Below are 24,384 nucleotides of genomic sequence, written 5' to 3' on the forward strand. Positions count from 1 at the left end.
GGATTATTCTTGTCGCAAGAAGATTAATTTGAATGAGAGGGACTGGTTTGCAGCTGTTTAGTTATGTACAGCATTGGATTATACTTAAATACCTACTATACTTTTATAAATTGAAAAAAGTTACAGAACTTTTACACTCTATATATAAATATAAATAAGAATCAATTGATGTGCGTTAGTCTCGCAAACACTAGAAAAAAAATAGTACTGTTAAACAGAAGCTTATTTTCTTTAGTTTACTCACTACATGCATTAAAACCCCTTTGAAACCGTAGCTCTATCGCGTGGTTCTAAGTACAAAAAATGAATTTAAGTAATCTTATGAAAAGCTTTCTTTTTATGACAAGGCTCTTTATTTTAAACTTCTTGCTGTCAAATTCAAACAAATTAATCAAGTTGGATGTTGGGTGGGACCTTTGTAGGGATAATCTAATAAGACCTTTTTAGGTTATCCGGTTATATGATTTGGATTAAGAATATTATAAAGAAAAATAAACTAATGTATTATTAGTCCTAGCCCGAAAAGGAGAACAGGAGGCCTTTGCACAGGAGTGGAATCTATTAAGCTGGGGGGCTACCGGCTAAGACGAAGCCGATTCAGATTGGAGCAAATCGAACATCGATTTGATCCTGTCGTACCGCGTAAACAGCCAAGATGGCGATCCCCGATTCGTGACGTCACATGAAGTTCGGCAAGCCGATTGAACGAATGATTTCAGTACTTTTGACACCTATATCGGTACCGGCTAAAAAATCGAAGTTCGGCGCCTGAAGCCGATTCCCATTGGAAGTGTCAGTTGAAGCCGGGCACTTTTCAGTAACCGTGATCAATTTTAATTTCTTATTTTCACTGTTTTCCAACAATATTAGGAGCTATTTACGGTGGGCGACAAATTTTAGGAACATCTTAATCAATGTAAAATTGATATCGGCGTGAATTTTCGTGTTTAAATACCTAAATACAGTGTCATGGAGATAGTCGTATTGTGGGCTGCTGCGGAAGAAAATGTCTTCAGAATCTTGAGCAAATCGATCGCAGGATACTTCGAGAGAAAAGCCAGTATATACTTCTCACAGGTACATCTATTTATAACATTATTTCTGACAAGTGGCTGAATGTTTACAGAGGAAAAGTTGCTGAACTTACTAGAAGCGATTTTTGATCATTTCATACTTATCTATTTTGTTTTGTTTCAGAGAGTAGCTACATTGATAATTTTAGATTATCAAAAGATGCATTTCGGACTTTGTATCATGACTTAGGACCATTATCTGAAGGAAGTCCAAAGCTCTACAACTGTGCAACCGACTTTAAGGTAGGTGGTTACTATATTATGGTTATGGCCTAGGTTACTATATTAGATATACATTGCGAAATATTACCTTATATTTTGATAATTAAAGTTATACTACAACATTACATGAATCCAATATAATATCTGTATGTTATATATTACAGTGACAAATGCCCTCAATCAGCCTGCAATCGTGAGACAATATATCAAGTTTCCTTGGGACAGAAACTGAGCATGTAGAAGTCTCCAGAGGTTTTAATGACAAATTTGGATTTATTGGAGTACTTGGATGCATCCACGGCACACACATTGCCATTATCCAACCTCACGAGTGGGAAGAGGCCTTCTTCAATAGCAAGTATTACCATTCATTGCATGTTATGTTGGTAAGAATCATGCCTTTAACTAACTACATTTGTTTTGATTCTTAGGATTGAGTCGCTAAAAATATTTAAATTTTCAGGTTTGTGATGGAGATATGTGCATTACATTATTGTGATGCATCCAATGGGAGTGTTAGTGCTAGACTGCTAGCCAAGATATCCATATTTGGAACAACAGCACTTTGAGAAGGGAAAAGGAACATCTCCTTAATTTTAATATGTTTTAAGTTCATTAAGTGGACTCATGTGGTCCTTGAAATGTAAATTATAAAGTCAGTGTGGTGTAATCAAAAGTGGCAGATTGTTATTCAATAATACAACATCTAAACAAACCTTTCTTTATTGGCATCAAATAAATTATATTCATTAAGTATGCAGATTTATTTATTTTGTGTTATTACATAATTTGTTTCATTGCACCCCTCTCATTAACCAACCTATCTCTCAAGTAGATACATTTCTCTAATCCTGTGTCCATTGTGCTTAATAAAGTAGTTTATCCTTCTATCTTTAACTTGTAATAAATAAATCCATTTATTTTGTATAAATACAAGCTTGCGGGGCCTTATTTCACTAGACTATTTGTAATGTGTAATAGTAGTCAAAACAGCCCTGCGGGTGGATCGAAGAAATGTAATCAATTAGAACATACTACAAATATAATATTGTACCCAATTCTTACTATAATATGGAAATATAAGTTAATTGCATCCAACATCTTCATCAATACCCCTATACAAATCTTTTTATTACATATTTGGCAAGGAGTGGGTGTATACAAATACTATACACCTCTGCCTACCCCTTCGGGAATAGAAGCGTGATGCTATATTATTTTTGTTTCAAAATAGTTCTTGGTAAAATGATATCTAGTTGCTTTGTCTTTAATGTACTTTAATGTTACCCCTAGACAAACTCACTTAAATAACATGACCAAACTTAAGTATTTAAATTAAATATATGTTTCAGGATCATACAACTTCACTTAAATAACATAAATGGAGTACTTATACTTTAGCTTAAATATTTACATACAAGCTTATTGAATACATATGTTTTTACTTAAGTATTTTAACTTAGGTTTCTCTAGTGTCTTCGTTCTTGAGAATCGTCATGCTGCTATTCTTTAACCTGTAATAAATAAATCCATTAATTCATATAAAATACATGCGAAATATAAACAGTCACAATATGACAAAAGTTTTTATGACGTCTATCGTGTACATTAGTAATAGTCTTTATAGACTAGTTATAATCCTTTAGTTATTACTTTATTTATTTTGGGTGATCCCGGCAAGGCAGAAATTTTGTAAAGTGGTCCTTCATGATTTAAAAGTTTAGGAACACTACCGACTCTAATGGAATGAAATACAATGTAAAGAAAATATTTTGGAATGTAATAAAGTAGCACATAAAAAGGTATAAGGATATTTATTTTTGGCCTTTATTCTTGCTATGGAGTAAAATATGCTGATCAAGGAGGTAAATTTGGGTATATAACATACATACAATCTTTATGCTACATCCCTGGCGGGGTAGGCAGTAAGGACAGACCACCAAGTGTCGTGATCCTTATAAACTTCTCCTACTTGCTCCAATTCCATACAATTTTTAATAAGTTTGAGTAAATAACCTTATATTGGTCTTCACCTAACTTCCTCCAGCAGCAGCCGAAGCAACTCTGTTTGCATATCCGCAGCCTTGCTATTAGCTTCAGCAGCTGTAGCCAGCCAGCTTGTCGACTGCTGAAACAAGTCGCTCCTCCATGTCTAGCCTCCGACTCTTTAGATCTAGTAGGTAGTAAATCGGTGATCTAAAAAAACAAAAAGATACATTTACAAGTTTCCAACAAACTATTTAGTTGAACAATGAATAGGTTCATTATGTGACTATTCTTTTTTGACTTGTTTCTTACTACTACTAGATTAATAATTTACTTACATTTCTTTCGTTACTGTTGTTATTGTATAAATTCTGAAAAGATAAAACTGTTGCATTCGGCGCGAATTCAAGTATGTCAGCTGATATAACATAACGTCATTTTTCTTTTTTTTTTGCGTTTCATTACTTCAGTTGCAAAAGAAAAATCCGTCGTTGCATTTTCCTTTTGTTTTAAACATTTGTAAGACTTTACAAAGTGATTAACTAAAAGTATTATCAATTAATAAAAATAACATACAAAATTAGTCTGTATTTTTTAATTTCATAATGATATAAAATATTAAATGTTTACCAAATGTCTCAACGAAACGCAAGACCAAAAGTCATTCGTTCAATCATGCACCCCTCTAATAGATCTATTATTATCTATGGATTGATTTTCATCCAGATTGCAATGAACATCGGAAATTACCCGGTACCAAACGCCGAACTTCGATTTATCTGAATCGTTTTCAAGTCGCCGAAGTTCGGCGAATTAGCCGGTAGGCCCCCTGGAATAGATATTATTAGTACCTAATAAATAGAAAACTTGCAGCTTTTCGATACGAAATCCTAAGATGGAAATGATATAAGAGCGTACTCTTATATCATTTCCATCTTAGGATTTCGTATCGAAAAGCTGCAAGTTTTCTACTTATTAGGTATACTTATTTGTGGCTCTGCTTACCCTTCTATTAGGGTAACAGGAGTAAGTTTATGTATGTATTAATCAGCGAGCTATTCTCTTTTTTATGTATGTAATATAAGTATCTACATGTATAAACTCATCATATATATTACTAGCTTTTGCCCGCGACTTCGTCCGCGTGGCGTGTTATAAAAGAGAGACCTTTGTGTGTGTGGGAGTGCATATCAAATTTCAAGCATCTAACTTATGCAGTTTAGATTTTTTCATACAACATTTTTTCCCGCTAACTCCCATTTTTCAAAATACAGCCATAACTAAACTTTATATTTACTAAGGTATGCATGCATGCTAGATTGAAAACATCTCTCTTACGCAGTTTCGATTTTTTCATACAAATGTTTTTTCCCGCTAACTCCTGTTTCCGTGGGAATTTTGCAATATCCTGTTGCAACTCTAAGCTTTAAGTTAACTAAGGTATCTGCATGCCAAAATTCAAGCGTCTAACTTAAGTGGTTTAGATTTTTGATACAAAAGGATTTTTCCGCTAATTCCCGTTCCCGTGGGAATTCCGGGAATTCCTTTCTTAGTGCACCTCTACGGTACCTAAGCTACGTCCCTTTCAAATTTCAAGTGCCTACGTTTAGCCGTTTAGGCTGTGCGTTGATATGTCAGTCAGTCAGTTTCTCCTTTTATATATTTAAGATATCTATTCGGATTCCTATTAGGGTAGATAGAGTAGAAGCCGCGTCACACCCCGGTCACTCCATACAAAAGTCTCATTTTTGCCGTATGTAGGGCCTCCGTGGTCCAGTGGTTTGGTTCAAATCCCAGTGGGGACATATCACAAAAAACATTTTATGATCGCTAGTTTGGTTAGGATATTACAGGCTGATCACCTGATTGTCCGGAAGTAAGATGATCCGTTCCGTACCGTTCGGATATGTAGTATTATAATTAAAATACATAATATCGGGTTCTTATCGCGATATGATCAGGAATATGAGACTCCCGATGTTGCACTGTTGCAAGTGCCATGATCACGGGATTTATTATGTGTTTTAATTATTTATTTTATAATTATAACCGCGTAAACCTCAAACAATATATGTTATTCTTCATTCTACGGTCGCGTGAAAATAATTTACGATTCACAGCTTAATACGATTTTTTACATGATTATCTATCTAATCTATCTTAGACCTTGTATCATAAGAGGTTGTCTTCTTATCCCTAATGGCTCTGCTCACCTTACAATAGGGATTGTGAGAGTAAATTTCTTATAATGTATGTCACAAATAGAAGCCGCGTACGAAGATAGTTTCTTGTTGGCTGCATATATATTGACTGTCGCAAACACGACGCGTCCTCGTTTCAAGTTAGGCGGGCCAAGCCGAGCTCGTTTTAAACAATAATCAAGTATTCATGCCATGAGATTTGAGGAAAAGCTGTCAACATTATTTAGACTCCCCACACATTAATTACCAGTTCGCCTACAAATTTGCCCTCTTACACACGAGCAGCACTTTGATTGCAAGATGTTTTCAGTTGCTTGATATTACGGGCATGAGTTCGTAAAAGTTGAATACAAAGATTTAAATCACAGTTTAGACCATAGATTATCTTCGCGCTTATGCCCTTAAGGATTGATTTAAGCTATATAATTGGTTAAGTTTATCATACCGGTATAATAAGGATAGTGTATGTTTAACCCATTATATTTATACCGGTGGGAAAATTACCGATTCTTTACGAAAATCGGTATCGTAATGTATAATAATAATAATTATCATACCGGTATGAAATTACTGCTATGCTAATAATTCGTAAAATCGGTAACTTCATACAGGTGCGGTGTGATAATGATAGCGTAACATTTACCGCTTGTATACCTTTACCTTTTCCAGGGTGTTAGTATCATTGTACCGAATAGTGAGGGGGATGATTCAGACTTTTGCGACAGAAAATTCCACTTGAAATCAATACAGAATCATGGTCTGAATAATCCAACAAAGTTTTCGTTACGATGTCACTAACGCCCTGTATATACTTCCAAGTAAGGTTATAGTTATTATCTGAACCTATACAAAACAAAATATCAGCCTGTTATAATTGCCATAATAAGAGCTAATTTCATTAGTAACGTGTCGCTAGACAATGCTTCGTTATCGCTTGATTAACTTGACAGCTCCACTGACATACAGAGTGTTAGTGACGTCATAACAAAAACTTTGAGGCATGGTTCAGACCATGATTCCATGACTCAAGTAGAATTTTCCGTCGCAAAAGTATGGAATTGAAAATAATTTAAAAAGCCACAAAAAATTTCATGAATCGTCTGAATCATCCCGCTCAGTATTCGTTACGACGTCACTAACATCCTGTATAGTATCTATACGGTATAATGCGAACGAGACATAGCAGGAAACGCATTGTTCTGACAGATATCAAATTAATCAAAATTTAAGCAACGCGTTCCGGGTGATGGTGAGGCTGCCTCGCTACTGCACCGCGTCGGGGATGTTCGCCGATGCTCGTGGTGACTGTTTCTACAGTACCATGCGCAAGCGGTGCGCGTACCTGGTGCGCAGGGTGCGGGCCAGCCCCAACATCATCCTGAAAGCGATAGGGGATAGGCTTGACGGCCGTATTATTATTATTATTTATTTATTATTATTAAAGCCTTAAATAACACTGGTATGAATGCGATGTCCTGAAAAATTGCATAAGAAATTTGACTGCAGGATCAGAGTCTCACTAAGACATGGTTAAATTACAAAAATTAAGAAATAGGTAAATTAAATCTAATAAATATTTTTAAACATTTTTAGCTCATTTTTAATGTTTTCAGGTAAACTGTTGATGAGATAAGGTATGCGCTTACTTAGGGTCCTATCCCCATAATAATTGTACACTCTCGGAACAACCAATTAGTTTATATGCGTCAATGTAGCGGACTACATGTCCCAATAATGAATGTATTTTTTTAGTTATTGTTTGTTTTCTTTTACTAACCCATAGTTTAAGTTTTACTAACAAATGAGTCATGTCACGTGATACAAATAAATAAATAAATAAGGGAGTTATCTAATTATTTTTTCTGACATTATTGGGTCCAACAATTTAAGTATGATTAATAAAAAAAGCTTTTCGCCCACGATTTCGTCCGCGTGATCTATTGTTACTTGTCACGTTAAGTGACTTTATCACTGTAAAGTGCGCTAAATCGGTCTCTAGACACTTGTTCTAAATCTCAAAAACCGCTTAAATCTACACACACTAATACGAAAATATTTTACAATATTATAGGAGAAAAACAAAACAGGTCGGATTTTTGTGCAATTTTCGCGCGATTATTTATGATTAGTTTGTTTTTTGTGGTCAAACAGGGAGCTCGGTGAGGCGTGGGTACTCAGTTGATCTTGTGATGGATGTGCCTCTGACTACCCCGATAGGGATATAGTCGTGAGCTCATATTATTTTGTTATGTTCAGTTTACCATAGAGATTCCTCTTCGGTTGTGAGGTGGTTTTAGGCCATCAAGCCTAGTGTCAGGGTTATTATTGAGCCACCGTAGGCCCCTGACATGACTCATGTAACGACTACGTACTTACATCAGTAAGTAATAACCGGGAGCAACGGCTTAACATGCCATCCGAATCACGGATCATCTTACTTTTGGACAATCAGGTGATCAGCCTGTAATGTCCTTTTTTTGTGATTTGTCCCCACGGGGATTCGAACCCGGGGCCTCCGGATCGTGAGCACAACGCTCAACCACTGCACCACAGAGGCCGTCCACCATCATCCCATTCCATTCGTCCTTTTACCTTTTAAAGATTGATACTATAATATTGAAGTGTAAAAGAAATCATGTCGTGTCGTGTCGTGTCGTGTCGTGTCGTGTCGTGTCGTGTCGTGTCGTGTGTGTGTGTGCGTGCGTGCGTGCGTGCGTGCGTGCGTGCGTGCGTGCGTGTTTGCGTGCGTGTGTGTGTGTGTGTGAGCTGAGTGAAGCGGTGGCTGCGTAGTCTACGTGTGATAGTTACACAAACCCTCAAAGTAAACGTTTCGTGCTCGTCTGTTTTTATATCTCGACCAAATGGAAAGAGCCGCACAAATATTGGCTGGAAATGTGTACGGCTTTCTTGATTGGAAATTTAATTAAGAGAAGACAAAATGTTTTTCATCTTAATTATCTTTATTTCGCTCCCGCTTCTTCCACACTCATCAAAGGCTTCATGCGTGCTCGCAGGTTTAAAATATCCTGGATTTGATCGCGATATGTTCGCCTTGGGCTCATGCATTCCTCTTCCAACTCTACCACTTTCTCTTTCATTTTATATTCGTATATCTACTGATTCATTACCTCTACATGTCCGAACCATCTAAGCATCCCTTTCTCAGTTTTTGTCACTACAATGTGATTATGAAAAAATATCTATGTGGATTTTTTTTTTCATATACTTAAAGAGAAATCTTTTGTTAGCATTTAGTTTCTTATAGTGTTATATATTTGTGCTATTTTGCTGTTAATTTCCCTAAAAATAATTTAATTAAATAATAATAATTTAATTTTCCTTTTTTCTTTAAGTATCTATTGTGTAAGCTGTTTGTTTCCTTAATAAAGAAAAATAAAATAAATAAATAAATAAGTGGCAGTGGCTGCAAGTTGTCTTTGATTACTTGTGGCTCTGCCCACCCCATTAGGGATTACGGGCGTGAGTTTATGTATGTAAAAATAAATAAATAACATCATTACGCCTCGCTGCTAGTAATACTTCCACTTAGATATTTTGAATAGGTCGTAATAGAAATCCAAAAGTCATTCGGGAATAGGAAGTGATAATATCAGTAATATTTTTTCGCCTACTAACGGACTGATTATAACTGAAACCAGTTATTATATAATACGTAACAAGAAAATTACTAAGTTCAAAAAGTCGTTAGGTAAATCTATATTCGAATGGCGCACGCAGTAGGGAAGGCCATATCTATGTTTAGCTATCATAATATGTTCAAATGTTTTCCTTGTAGATATATGAAAAAGCGACAAAAACAAAATAGGGCTCGCACTATTAGATACCGTACCCCTGATAATAATTATGCTTCGAGTTCTGTGAACCCTCTTTAAAAAATGTACATATATCTTTTAATCTTTTCATTATAAATCTAGACTAATGTCAGCTAATGCTGTACCATTAGGGTTTACTAATATTGAAAGTAACGTTTCCACAAAACTTCATTCATTACCTAGGTAAATATTCATATACATAAACAGTCTATAAACATCTCACTGCTGGGCACAGGCCTCCTCTCAATCAACCAGAGGAGGTAAATATTCACTATCTTTGTAATTTACGGAAATTCATTTCGACATCATTTAAAAAGGTTTTACGTGAAATTCAGCTTTTGTTGCCTATTACGGTAATCGTGCGCTATCAGTTAAATGACAGAAATAAAACAACTCGCGATAAAACTATTAAGTTGACTACTTATAATACAAACTTTACTTTACTTTTTTGCTTTTTTTTACTTTATTTACTTTTTTCTTATAATACTGTTTCAGGTTAAATCATTGATGTATAACATAACATGTTGCTATTGCATCGTGAAAGCTATCGGCCCATTTATCTGGCCAAGTAGTGAATGCCATCTGAAGCTAATGAGATAGAAATATTGGTTAGATATAACACGGATTCGTCATTTAAACAAAATCGCATCATTAATTCTGCTCTTGACAAACGGATTTTGCTCATTTCTGATGGTTGTTGCCTTTTATTTTTTTTTTTTGACGTGACTTATTGTAGATTTGCCGCAGATGGCATTAACTACTTGGCCGGACAAATGGGGAGCGCTGAAGGCTCTCACCCGGTACAACGTTTAAAACAACAGGCCTGAGGGTGCCCAGTTGGGCGCGAACCTCGGCTCAGGGCGTCGTCTGAGAGGAAAAATATTTGAAAGAATTAATCGACCCTAGTGGGTCGATAGCGATAAGCGCTGAATGAGGGAAATCGTCGACCACGCCGGCGGGGTCGGTATCGGGGTCCTGAAGTGTTTGGTGTCGCGAGCTGATTGGCTGCCTCTATGGCTAGAGTAATCGGGTCGTCGGGATCGTATATTACGACCTTCGGGCGCCGATACTTTTCAGTACCGTCCCTAAGCGGAATGTACTCGGAAGCCGCAACTACAAGGGGATTTGGGTGGTGCGGAGCAGAATCGAAAAAACGTTTGGAAGCTAATTTGAGCCATTGGGCAATGGTTGGCAGACCTAGGTCAATGTGCAGATTTTCATTGCGAAGGAACCACGGAGCTCCCGTGGCTTTCCGCATGAAACGATTTTGTATTACCTGTAGACGGTGAATTTGAGAGGGACTCGCGTGAGCGAAAACTACCCCTGCATAGGTCATGATCGGACGGATGCAAGTCGTGTAGATTTTCACCTTATTCCTAAGGGACAATTTACTTCGCTTGTTAAGGAGACAATGAAGACGGCCCATTACAAACGCGGCGCGATCGTTCACACGTTTGATATGGGCCTTGAAAGTAAGACGTCTATCTAAGACTACGCCGAGATATTTGACTTGCTCCTCCCAAGGGATCGGCTTGCCAAACATCGTGATGACTTTAAGTTGACGGCGTGACCGTGGCGTGTTATAATAGCCCTTTGAAAAGTACACCGCTGCACTTTTCTCCGGGTTTACCTCGATCCTCCATTTGCGAAACCACTTGCCCAAGGCATTGGCCGCGCGTTGGAGGATTCCGGTCATCATAACTCGACCATGGCACGAAGAATAGATGGCTGTATCATCCGCAAATAAAGCTAATTCGGTATTAGGAGATTTGGGAATGTCACTAGTATATAATGAAAATAGTAAAGGGGAGAGGACGGAGCCTTGTGGGACTCCGGCATGTATCGGGTGCGGTGACGAGAGCGTCCCCTCCACGCGGTAGCGAAAGGTTCGATTTGAGAGGAAGTCTCGTATGATGTGCACGAGACGGTCTGGCACTCCCAGTGAATAAAGCTTGTAGATCAAGCCGTTGTGCCAGACTTTGTCAAACGCTTTCGCCACATCGAAAAAGAGCGCTCCCGTAGCGACAGGTTTTTTTAAGTTTAATCTACTAGAGATATGTTCAACAATACGGTGCACTTGTTGAACGCAGGAGTGTTTGGTTCTAAAACCAAACTGCTCTGGTGGAATAAGACTATTGGATTCGGCGTAGTCCCGTAATCTAGCAAATATGAGCCGCTCATAAACCTTCCCCATGGAATTGAGGAGACTTATGGGGCGGTAACTCGAAGGTTCGTTTTTAGGTTTCCCAGGCTTTGGTATACCAATTACAATTGCTTCTTTCCACTGCTGTGGAAAGACGCAGTTGCTCAAGGTGACGTTGAATATTGCCGTTAGTAAGCAGATGAGGGGAGCACCGAAGTTTTTAAGGACACGATTCGTGATACCGTCTGAGCCAGGGGCTTTTCGGGTATGAAATCTTTTGATAATACCTAGTACCTCTTCCTCAGTTACCTGTGGAAGAGGAGGATCGGTGGGAGGTACTGAAGCCCTACGCTGAACTTCAGAGTTCACCGTCGAGAGGTGCTTACGATCGATAGGGAGAGTGCTGGGCGAGCATTGGGCTTCGAGACTGTCGGCAAGGCATTCAGCTTTTTCGTCATCGTCGAAAGCGGGGGGTTGGCTAGGCCTATTGAGAGGGGGAGTAGGAACAACCGTATCCTTTTGAAGAGACCTAGACAGCTGCCAGATGGCCTGGTGGTGGGGCTCAATGCCGCTCAAAAGATTATCCCACCGATTCTGTCGCATGTCATTAATACGTTTTCTTACAGTATGCTGCAAGAGACGCAAATGACGGCGACATTCCTCGGTGCGATTGGAATCATATGCGCGGGTGGCTGCGTTTTTCTCCGTTAGCAGATCACGGATGTCGGTAGGCAGTTTACAGCGATGGTCTTCCATCTCCGGAACCTGTTTTGAACTTTCGTTCAAAACCGACCTCACGTGATCCGTGAGGGAGTTAATAGCTGTCGAGGCCTCCTCTAAGGAGGTTATTTCTACTGGCATACTATCTAAGTACACTGAACTGGAAGACTGGAGGCCTTCGGCCACCTTCTCCCAGTCCAGCACTGTCTTAGGGGGTGCTGGATTATCAGGGGCGTCTAAACGGGAGCCTAGTTTTAATATAACAGGTCGGTGGTCGGATTGTAACTCGTGTAGTACTTCTATAGAACATAAACGTAAGTTTATGTTCTTTAGAAGCGCCAAGTCGAGTATTTCTGGTCTGTGGTTCAAGTCAGGGGGATATCTAGTGGGCTGCAATGGTGTTATTATATCATAATAGAGGAGCTCGGCTAGAGTTTCTAATACCCTGCCTCTTGTGTTTGTTGTTAAGCAACTCCAAGAAAGATGTTTAGCGTTAAGATCACCTGCAATTATGACTGAATTACTGAGATTAAAGAGGGCTTCGAGGTCACTTCTAAGTAACCTCTTGGAGTTATTAGGAGATAGATAAGCCGACACTAATGTGATCGGCTGATGTCCTGTCATGCCTACTCGACAGATCGAAGCCTCAATGTCAGTGAGGTCAGGTGGGTCTATAGGGATACAGTGAAGTGACTTTCTATAATAAATGAGAGTGCCCCCTTTGGGCGCACAGATCCTGTCGTTTCGCACTAGATTATAATTTAGAGGGCGCGCGGTTAGAGGGTTTGAGGAAAGATTCCTGCACTAATAAAATATCTACCTGATGATGTTTTACAAACTCGTGAATCTCTGCACGTTGACCTAAGATGCCATCAGCATTGAAAAAACCTATTGTAAGGGAACGCGGTTTGACTCTACTTTTATTCGTACAATCCATTATTAGGTTTAAATTGGGACAGGGAGTCTAATAAGCTGTCGAGTTGACTGAAGGGCCGACTTAAAGAGAATACTAAATTCCCTAAACTGGTTGACAGGAAATGCAGAGACCTGAGGGGCCATCGCAGGAACCGGACGAGGCGCGAGAGGGGCTGCAGGAATACCTAAATTGCTACTAGATTGGGCGCGGGGCGGATTTGTGGGTCGGACGATTGCCGGGGGACGAGTCCATGCGGATGGACGCTGCGGCGCGAGTTTGGTCTGCGTGAGTGGCAGAGCCGGGAAATCGCGAGTAGAGTGCGAGGAAGGGGCCATATGGGCTTTAGTGGGACCGGGTTGGGAAGCTGCAGCGCGGGCTGCCCTTCGTTGGGCTACCTTGTGGTGGGTGCGTGGAGCCTTGGTGCATCCGCGATAGTTCGCAGGATGACCTTGCTGACCACACAGCACACAGCTAGGGGGTTCTACCTCGTTTTTGCCTCTAAGGCAATCCGAGGTAGCGTGATCCCCTAGGCACTTTACGCACCTAGGCTTGGCATGGCAATGCCTACTAGAATGCCCGTAAAGTTGGCATCTATGACACTGCGTTGGGGGGCCTCCCTTATGGGGAGTTTCCACTTTAAGGCCAGATAGACCGCAACAAGTCTTCAGGTTGAAGATCTTCTTGCCCTCATCCGTCCTTTCTAATATGACTGTGACCATGTCATACGGGACCTGGCCACGACCGCGATGCATACGGTGCACCTCAAGCACGGGAAAACCGTTGTTAACAAGGTCCTCCTTAACAAGAGTGGTTTCCCACTCCTTAGGGATTCCCTTTATGATGATACGGAGGATACGTTCCTCCGGGAGGGCGTAGGTATGGAATTGTATTCCTCTACCTTTCAGAATTGTAGTGAGTTTTCTATGCTCAGAAGATGACGGGACTTGAATTTTGATCCCATCTTGGGTCGTGCGGGCGCTGGTGATTACGATGTTCTCCTCTTTCGCCCGAAGGGAGACTTCGTTCCACCTATTTTTGTCCCTCATACACAAGGGCGGAGGGGTGGGACCTTTTTGTACTTGAGTGCCGCTGATGGCACTTTTACAATTGAGAGCCTTAGAAGGGCTGGAAGGGGCCTTACGGGCCTCGGGGATGGAAGAGGGAATCGACGTTCCCGAGGACATCTTCTGGACCTTAGCAGGCTCAGATTCGCGGTGACGGCGGGCTCGTTTTCCCTTACGGCCCTCCACGAGCGTGAATATGTCCTCCGAAGAGGACGACTCCACACACTCCGACGACGAATCGGACTCGGCAACGTCCATAAGAACATCGCACGATTCCTCATCGTCACCGGCGAGGAGGGTAGCAGGGGAAGGGGAAGACGCGCGCGATTGGGACAATGCAAGAGACGCGGCGGGGTGGGCAGACGCAATAGGCCGGGCAGTGCCGGGAAGCGACGCGAGAGAGGCGGCGGGGCCGGGGGTCGCGGGGAGACAAGGTGACGACGCGCGGTCGGCACGAGCACTATCGACGCGGGGCGCGGAAGGCAAGGTTAACGCCGCAACTTGCGGTACTAAGCGGCATATCTCAGCGTAAAGCGCGCTGCTTTTATCCGCTAGGATATGCGTCAAAATGATTTTACCGATTTCGGCCCACAGCTCGGAGCTGTCAGCCATTTTTAAGGGACGGCCAATCTGCTATATAATAATTACTACCGCTTCGCAAAAGCGTTCCTCAGAGAATAAGCGGCGCAAGAAACTCTGAGGCGATCGCTCGCTAACTTTCGCAACTCGAGTGGGATTGCTCGAGGGTGTGTAAGAGTGAGTTTTGCCTCTTTGCTTGGGGTTAACAAAGAAGATGTGTGCTTATGGTGTGCCCTAAGCTGGTATCCCTTTGCCGATCTTATTGTGCAAGAGGGTTCCTATGCTCTAAGTGCGGAGGGTTTTTACACCCCGAAACACGAAGAGAAAAATATAAGGGGTAGAGATTGGTCACTCTACCCCGGGTGACAGCTAGGGTCGACTAGGGTAGACCCCAAGGCCGGTGGTTCTAGCCCCGTCCGGGTAATATGCCTGCCTCAAAGTGAGGCAAGCGGACGCCCCAGGGCCACGTCCCACTCAGCTTAGTTAACACCGCAAGGTATCCACTGAGGACCACGAAACTGTGGTTTTAAAATTAAAATCGATGCAACTGTAAAATAACAGTCGTTATTTTATCCTTGAAACTTAGATAAGCCAGCAAGTTCTGAGAAGAACTATTGTTGACTCAATGAATGGCGGCAGGATCACGCCAGCAGGTAGCCGGCAGACAATGGCGGCACGGGGCGCGGGGCGCGCGGCGGCGGGCTGCGAGGTGCAGCGCGGGGGGCTGCGGGGCGCAGCGCGGGGAGCTGCGGGGCGCAGATCGGAACCTCTGAACAAACGACCGTTCGGAACGGCCGCTCGACGCAGAGTGATGGTTGTTGCCACAGATCAAAGAAACAAGGGAGATATGCCCTTAGCATTAAATTACACGAGTCCACATGTTATCTGTTAACCACGTCGAGGTGTGAAGCGGCCGCACCAACACATTTCTTGCTGGACCGCTACATCGTTTTACCCGCCGTTCATTGCGTAGTAAGACAAGCGGTAGTTGTGGTTTCGCGATTCCAAAGAAAGACGTGGAAAGTCTCATATCATTAAAATATAATCGTTTTGTGCATATTTCGTCCCATCAAGCTATGCTCCCGCGATATCTCTTTATAATAAGAACTCTGTGGTCGTTGCCGACTTAAAATAATCTTTTCCTCTTTGATTTACGAGAGAAGTTTGTGAGGCGGATTTATTAAAGCCAGACGTTTGAGCCCTCCAAGTTATTATTAACAATCCTGGAATAAGTGTAATCCCTGTAATTAAGTTCGCTGAGCCGTTTATGATGAACTTGGACAAATTATACATATTTTGGACGTATTATAAGCAACGGGTTGGAACATACATTTATTGCTCCATTTTACGTAATGGTGATATGCACTTCTATCCTTTCGACAGACTTTGTATATTGTCGCTTTACTAACCCACCCAACGAAGGAAAAATGCATGAAATAATTAAGCTAATTCTGGCATAGTTGTAGGAAATATGGTGTTTTAAACATCATCACTAATTTAAGAGCCGCGCTCTTGTAGTTGTGGCATTCTCCATTCTTGTCTATCAAAGGCCAATTCTTTCACTTCCTTATAAAACACGACAATCACCTACTCTTTAATCTGTAGTAGTACTTCAGGCGTTAAAACCAGAATAACAATAAAACAAGACTTCCATGGCAAGGGGTGCATTTTCAAGCCAAATCAATCAGTAAACGGTGCATCAAAATTTCATAATATCGAGTATAGCCCTCTATGAATGTAAAGCTTGGACACTGACACAGAAAGATAGAGGGTGTTTTAAATAACATACTTACTAAAAATACAGATGGCTGACGGTGAACCTATCGGGGCTGTAGGGGTCTGTAGGGAGTGCAGGGTCCATTTTTTTAGTTTTTTGTTTGTATCAGTAAAACTATAAACAATAGCGTAATCAAATTACATTAATGATAATCTTTAAAAGTATTAAGTAACCTTCTTTTTTTACAAGGAAAAGGAAAATAAGATTTTATTTTTTGTTGGAAAACACATTCGTTTTCGGTAGTTTTTATTGTGTGAAACTTTGTGGGTCACGAGTTTTTTAACAACGTAGGTAAATATAAAAGAAATTTTTCCTAGTAGATAAATATATCTACCTATAGATAACTAACTGGCAACATGACGCAGTTTGGCCTGGGTAAAACTTTTACCCTGTAGTCTTCTAAAGGAAATCGACTCAAAACAGTTGCAATCAAATGGTTCTAGACATTTTCCTGAACATACTCAGAACAAACTTCCATTTATAAATTATTTAAAATACATTCATCTTTATTTCAACCCTCTATAATACAAAGCAGATTAAGACTTCAAAGCCCATATTTTGATTAACAAACGCAATCAAAATGTTTGTAAATTACGCACCAGTGGGTAAGGTCTTCAACCCATTATTTAGCATTAGCAGAGTTTACTTGTACACAAGTGTGCACAAGGGTCTGCTCACACATAATTACTGGCTGTAGGGAAATTTGTACAGTTGTGTATCGTACGTAACACACAAATTACGAACTTTATTTACTTATGCGAAGATATTGTATGGGTCTGGCAATTTTTGACGGATCTCTGTTTTATTATAACTTGATTTGTGATGGAGACCAGTAGTGATATGTGTACCCTCAAGGATATGTAGAGTTACTTAAAAGCGTAAGCTAGGTTATATAAGGGCGTGAGGTTGCTCCGAGAAATGTAGGTATTTCCGGTGGCATGACAATAACCTAAGCAGAGCTCCGACGGTCATTAACCTCACCCAACCTACACTATAGAATATCCCTATTAAAATAACTATTTCTATTAAAAAAAACCACATACGTAAACAGTAACCGAGACAGTAAGCAAATTGAAATATCTGGGGGATCGATCTCCAATTACATAGATATCCTTGCCAAAATACTTTTGTGACAGCTCACTAAGAAATTTAATGGAATATAAGGGACATAGACATAAAATTGTATAAATTCACTATCTAGGTGGGTCGAATGTTAAGATACTCTAAAGCCTCGTCTGCACTAGATTAAATGACGTCTAGTATCGAACAAATTTTCGACAAGCGACATGCGTCCCCAGACACATCGCGAGATTTCAGACGACGGACGTCGCCAGAGTTCGCCCAACGCTAGAACTACGAGTAAGTATATAACAATTAGATGTCGGACGGATTCTGGCGACGTCGTTTGTTATCGCGCGATATCTCTAGGGATGTATGTTTGACACATGTCGTTCGACAAATGTCGCCTAGTGGAGACGACGCTTCAACACGTTTAATTGTTTCTTGGCAAGATAGTGTACCGTTTCGATCTCACACATCTAAAAGTGTTATTAATTTGAGACAAATTGTGTTGACAATGGAGTTACAATATAGGTTACATTTAAATTGTAAATTCTAAAACAAAATAACATTGCTATAAACAACGAGATAACCATTTAGTACACACATGTTCGTGTAATTCAAAGGTTCTGTAGCGCAATAAACTCTTGACTGCTAATTTTATCTGAGCCGTAGGTACTCGTATACGTGGAAGCGTAATAAAGATACTCGTACAAAATAACATTGTTAGTATGTTACATTCATTATACGTCTCTGTGAAATCTAGTTTTTAAATTGTAAAGTACAGAACGCGTAACGGAAACTGAATAAAGGAGGCCGTCGGCCCGTCGCGACGTCGCGTCGTCGAAGCGCTCACGCTCCACCGTGCTAAGTACATCTACGTTCGCATCTCGCGTGCCACACGCACGATGCATTGTCGCTTCGTTGCGATGACGTAGTTAGTTGGCTTTGCTTAAAGAATTTTAATAGCAACGCCCTCTTCCACCAAGGCCTTCACTAGCCGGTATAACAGGGCAACATGAAAAATTTTGTTGACAACGTGAGTTTAAGAATGCTGGCATCAACGTGTTTTATGTCCCTTACTATGCAACGCAAGGTAAAATTATCCTTCTAATGTACCTAAATCTCAAAAAAAATAGCACGGAGAACAAAAATCAAATTAATGTTCAGATTGGCACGCAGCATTACTTTTTCAGCGTCAAATATTGAAAATTTGACAAGGCCGATCCAATTAAGAGTATTAGAGTTCGTGGACCCTGGATCGTGGATCTGGTTGTCATTTCTCCCCTTAATTTCCTAACTTTTTAAAGCTGTCCTTAAAGGCCTTCCTTCTGTATTAAATAACAATTAACGGTGAGGAAATTATTATACGGCCGTGTAATTATCCGGTCCAAAAGTTGATGGTATCGATTTTCTTTAATTTACCAGATGAACCTTAAATCATTCGTCTGGGTACTATTGTAACCCAATAAAAATAAACCTAAATCTATAATGTATTTATTGTATCTTAGAAAATTGCAGATATAAACTTCCAGTTTAGTAACACAGTTACATACTATATTCTCGCTACAGGAATGGAAAATAAGTATTGATGAAAACATAAAACTTGGTTACAGAATATTATTACAGGTTAGATGATATAGGAGTAAAGGTGCGGGCCCACCGTGGTGTACAGAAAGGCTACGCACGTGTATTAAGCTTTGCTTTGTAAGAAAACGTATGTGGTTCTATCCACTACAACGTACGGACCGACTACGCATGAATGGACGTCATTGACACATTCGTGGTTTGCTCGAATAGCCGGTTACATAGCTCAACGCTGTCGACGTGGGTCTACTTTCCACTGGAGTACACGAATATGACCTACGACTATACAGGCTGTTAGTGACATCGTAACGAAAACTTTGAGGGATGATTCAGGCCATAAGTGGAATTTTCCGTCGCAAAAGTATGGAACGGAAAATAATTTAAAAAAGCTCTAAAATGTTCATGACTTTTCCGACAGGGAATTCCACTTGATATCGACTCAGAATCATGGTCTGAATCATCTCCTTCAGTATTCGTTACAGTGTCACTAACACCTATACCTACTTGTACGGCTAGTGTAGGTATGTACTTGTACGGGGTGTAAGTGACATCGTAACGAGTACTGAGAGGGATGATTCAGCTGATTATTGTGAGTTAATATCAAGTGGAATTTTCCATCGCAAAAGTATAGAATTGAAAATAATTTAAAAAGACTTAAAAAAACATGAATTTAGCGACGGAAAATTACACTTGATATTAACTCAGAATCATGGTTTGAATCATACCCCTGAGTATTTGTTACGATGTCACTAATACCCTATTTAAATGCCTCCTGCTATGAAGCCCGTGTCTGTGGATTGCAGTGGCACGTGCATAGCCTCTCCGTGCGCCGTGTCACGCTATTGGTACATACTCGTGCGTAGGTCTTCGTATATATTGGTGCTAATTCCTGCAGACGCCATCTAATTAAATTTTAATTTATACCTGTTATTTTTTACCCGCTGAAAAAGAAAATAAGAAGCACACGTCAATTTTAAGCAGAAATCCAAAACAATCGTCTACAAATTTTACATCGTCCAATAACACGACAGAGTTAAGTAGACAGCACGTCAAAAAGATTGCATACCAGCGTTTTAAAATTAACTTGTTGACAATCATCCATCCCTTTCCTTTTCGACGGATAAGAAAATGACAGATATAACTTAAAATAAAATTAGGAGGTGTCTGCAGGAACCGGGGCCATTGTCAAACAAATTACTAATACACGCAGCTAAAATGCGCCGCATGCATGTGCACAGCATGCACCGAGGTGGGCCCGCACCATAAAACTAATTTGTCGAGTTACGAACGCGAATCCGCGCTCCAAAACTCAACTGGCACATGTTAGCGGAAAATCCCAGCAGTGAGTGAATGAGACACAAAAGAGACTACAAGGATAACAATATTCAAAAAGATGTTAGTTTTGTCACCCAGTACTAAGTACGTAGTATCAATGTTTATTCTACGCCGCCAGTACAATCTTTACAAAGTGTGTAACAACCGTACCAGTGTTCTAGACGCTTAATCATAATTTACGGTCTCGTTGCTGTTTTCCAAGCTTTGTAGTCTTTACTTTACTCTAGCACGGATTTCGTTTATTCCAGAACTATTTATTTCACCCGAAGAAATTGCTTTTGAATTATTTTCTTAAGGTTTTCCACAACTTATCCCTTACCTACACAATAGGATCGACACAATAATTTTAAGTTATAAAGATATTAATTTGATCTACAACATGCTTAGGAAACTAACCTTACTTTTAGGTTATTGTCTCTATAATTTCTTTTTATTTTGGTGCAATAAAGTATATTTTTATTTGTGTTGTAACTAATAAAAAACTTGAGGATTTTTTTTCGGAGTTTAACTAGAATGCGAAAAACGAATGCATCCGCTACGTATTCCAACAAGTTTTACTCAGCTAGAAGGCAGCTCAGTAGAGCACTAAATGCCTGCGCTCTCAGTCACTCTACAATAACCTAAATAACAGTAACAAAACAAATACAATGTACTTTTATGTCCTTCATTATCTTCAAAGTATTATACTATCGTTTTAAGTAACCACCTACTTATTATCCTGATACTTTACGCTTTACTAGATACTTAAATCAAAATTAATGTCTTCTGGTTCATATAATTATTCTAATATTAAACTACTGAAATAAAGTGAAAACTATTTGTTCAACGAATATCCATATTTACCGACCTATTTCACAAGTTTGATTGAAACTATTTGGTAAAACATTGTTTTTTATCGTTACAGGGAAAGAAAGGAATATTGTGTCTGAAAATTACTTTAATATCGATAGATAAATGTACTTATATAGGTAGATATCATCTAAAGGCATAGACTACCTAAAAGAAAGCTGATTTGATGATTGGTCATCTGGTGGAGCACCTACTAAATAAAAGCAAAATACAGTAAAAGTTAGCACTATATCTAAGACAGTACTCATCATCATCAACCCATTAACGTCCCCACTGCTGGGGCACGGGCCTTCGCTATGGATGGGTAGGGAGATCGGGCCTTAAACCATCACGCGGGCCCAGTGCGGATTGATGGTTATTAACGACTGCTAATGCAACTGAGACCAACGGCTTAACGTGCCTTCCGAAGCACGGAGGAGCTCGAGATGAAAACATTTTTTTTTTGTGGTCACCCATCCTATGACCGGCCTTTGCGAAAGTTGCTTAACTTCAACAATCGCAGACCGAGCGCGTTTACCGCTGCGTCACCGAGCTTCAAGACAGTACTATCATATAAAATTATTAACACAAGATCGCAGCCAGATACAACGCGGTTTGTTTTATCAAATTATTATCATAGAACAACAAATATGTTTTCCTTTAATTTATATTCTGTTGAATTTTCCATGCTATGGTCGTCTGGCAACGGCCAGCAGTAACTAGAAACTTCGAGTGGGTAAACTCAGATTCGTGGTAGGGGTCAAAATAACATGATTAGCATAAATAAAGGGGGATGCTCCGAGCAAGGTAATCCGGAAACCGCAAAGTCACTGATCCGTAAATTCCCTAAAAAAAGGGTTCGGGAAAATGATCAACAAAGTATTGTTTTACAGATTCCCTTGTAAAATATGATTCTCTTATGGAGAATATGCAATGTAACGTACAATTGAGGAAAATGTTATTGGTTTTAGTTTATATGGGCTATCAATTTTGACCAATAACTTAAAATGTAATATTTTATCTCGAAATGTATCCAATCTGCGTAAATCAGCCAAAATGTTAGTGGGATTCCCTGTAGGCATCGTAAAAGAATATGAAAAATATCTGAGTAATCCCTCAAGCGAAGGTAAATATGTACCTTTTCTAAAGATACTTCAAGATAATTTGTTGATACAACTGTGGAGTAGAATTGTATAGGTATTCTCTGAAATTCAACAATTCATTAATTCTATTTAATTTTGTACTACCGAGAATACTTAAATATTTTATTAATTTGTAGGTAAGTATCAATTTATCACCATTTATTTGCACAACATTAGGAGGTACTCATAATACAAATGTACTCATCGAATTCGGAAACAGAGGATATTCTGTTTGCCTAAAGCATGCCCCACACATGACTTTGCATCACCGTGAAAGGATTTGCTAGTCTGCGCGGGATCAGAATGTTTGATGACCTATCGACACGAAAAAGATGAAATTTCCAGAGTGATGCAATCAGTTTTGTATCCCTTCCTCTCTCCCCCCTCCACAGATACATTATGCCGGCAGGATACCTGCAGATTGAAACTTTACTCTTTAAAGAAAATATAAAGTGCCCAGAGCCTAGTATTGAGTTTCATGAACACTTGATGACAAGGTGGAGTGAAAAACCCGATCAAGTGTGTAACGTACAGTCTTAAGGTTCAGTAGAGTTTGTATATTAAAAATATTGACGTTATGTTATTCAGTTTCGTAGAGATTAAATTGTCATAAGCAAAAATACTTACATTCACATTCTCATACTCCCAACACCATACGACTATACGCAGTCAAAAATAATTATAATAGTTTGCCGCCATCCCCATCCAACCGGCCTCGATTACTTCTTTGTCACTAATACTAGATTTAAGTTTGTAATGTTACTAACAAATGTGGATGTTTTTATAAGTCCGAAATAAACTTTTTATTTATTTATACTGCAACCACGTTTATATTATTTTAGCTAAAGAGCATTTTATGCTCGACAGTGTGATGAAATGTCGATTAGGTAAATTAATAAACGGCTTACTTGGGACTTTGGGCCCCTCATCAAATTTTATTCTGTAAAAATGTTTACGCCACGTGTAGCGATAGACCACTAAACCACTAAGTGTTGTTTTTAAAAAAGGGAAATAGGACAAGGTCGTAGTTTCACAATAAAGTGACTTTGACTCCTGCATTGGATTAGCTTTGATAATTTGAACCCGGAAAGGAACCCTAAAAAAAGTAAGTTTTCCTGTGAAGAAAAACTTGACTGACGCCTCTTGCTGACGAAATTCCGCCAAACGAAGTTGCAAACTCAATTTGCATTTGAAATAGAAAAAGAAATAGTCAATTGTGCTAAAGAAAGACGTAAAATTTGTTAAGAGGAAGGGCAACGAGATCTCAAAATATTCCATAAAGTCGATTTGGGTAAAAATGTTATTGGAAGATTCGAATGGCATTAGTAAAATAAAATAAATATTCAATTGATGATTGAGTACCGGCAGCTAAATACCTTTACAATGTTATCAATGTATAAGTTTCTGGTTAATCGCTCCATATATTCTACTCTGGTGGTCTGGTGGTGGTGGTTAAGTAAACCACAATTTTGAAAGGACACATTTTCTCTGTCGGTTTTTACAATATGATTTATGTATTTTATTAGCTCTCAGAAGAATGCAGAAGCAAATAATGCTTAGCACCTATCTATTTATATATTATAGTGAGTGACACCTCTTTGGACCGTCCCCTCAGGGCGACCAGAGGCACCCTGCCCTGTCGTTTCCGCCAGTAGTTATTTCCGCCGCGCATATCCTTTATTTTATAATTATGTCATGTCAGTGTGTGTAAACTCTTAGATAACATTTGCTCTACTTTATGGTTTGTTTCACCAGAACCTTAACAATTATCTTTTGTCTATGCGCTGTGCGCGGCCATATATTTTGTCTGTGCTCTTATCTCTCTCTCTGTGGTATTGTTTTTTATATATCGGATGCGTGTGCCCGAATTTTATTAATTAATAAATAGTGTCTCACAGATTGGACTTTAACTACTGAAC

At 39.6% G+C, this 24,384-nt stretch overlaps 2 long non-coding RNA genes across 4 annotated transcripts; one reads left to right on the plus strand and one right to left on the minus strand.

Moving 5' to 3' along the window:
- The first annotated feature begins 569 nt into the window (after positions 1–569).
- Positions 570–2,375, plus strand: LOC126368108 (uncharacterized). Of its 2 annotated transcripts, XR_007566531.1 has the most exons (4): positions 570–1,077; positions 1,198–1,316; positions 1,460–1,681; positions 1,759–2,375. It is a non-coding gene; the product is annotated as an uncharacterized LOC126368108 (long non-coding RNA). The 2 variants fall into 2 exon arrangements; XR_007566530.1 differs by having other exon boundaries at positions 570–1,316.
- A 180-nt stretch (positions 2,376–2,555) lies between these two features.
- On the minus strand, positions 2,556–3,859 carry LOC126368111 (uncharacterized). Of its 2 annotated transcripts, XR_007566536.1 has the most exons (3): positions 3,620–3,839; positions 3,312–3,491; positions 2,556–2,809 (listed from the first exon to the last, which is right to left on the minus strand). It is a non-coding gene; the product is annotated as an uncharacterized LOC126368111 (long non-coding RNA). The 2 variants fall into 2 exon arrangements; XR_007566535.1 differs by having other exon boundaries at positions 3,312–3,859.
- Positions 3,860–24,384: the final 20,525 nt, after the last annotated feature.

Source organism: Pectinophora gossypiella, chromosome 7 (genome assembly GCF_024362695.1).
Source record: "Pectinophora gossypiella chromosome 7, ilPecGoss1.1, whole genome shotgun sequence".
In the NCBI taxonomy this organism is placed as follows: Eukaryota; Metazoa; Arthropoda; class Insecta; order Lepidoptera; family Gelechiidae; genus Pectinophora; species Pectinophora gossypiella.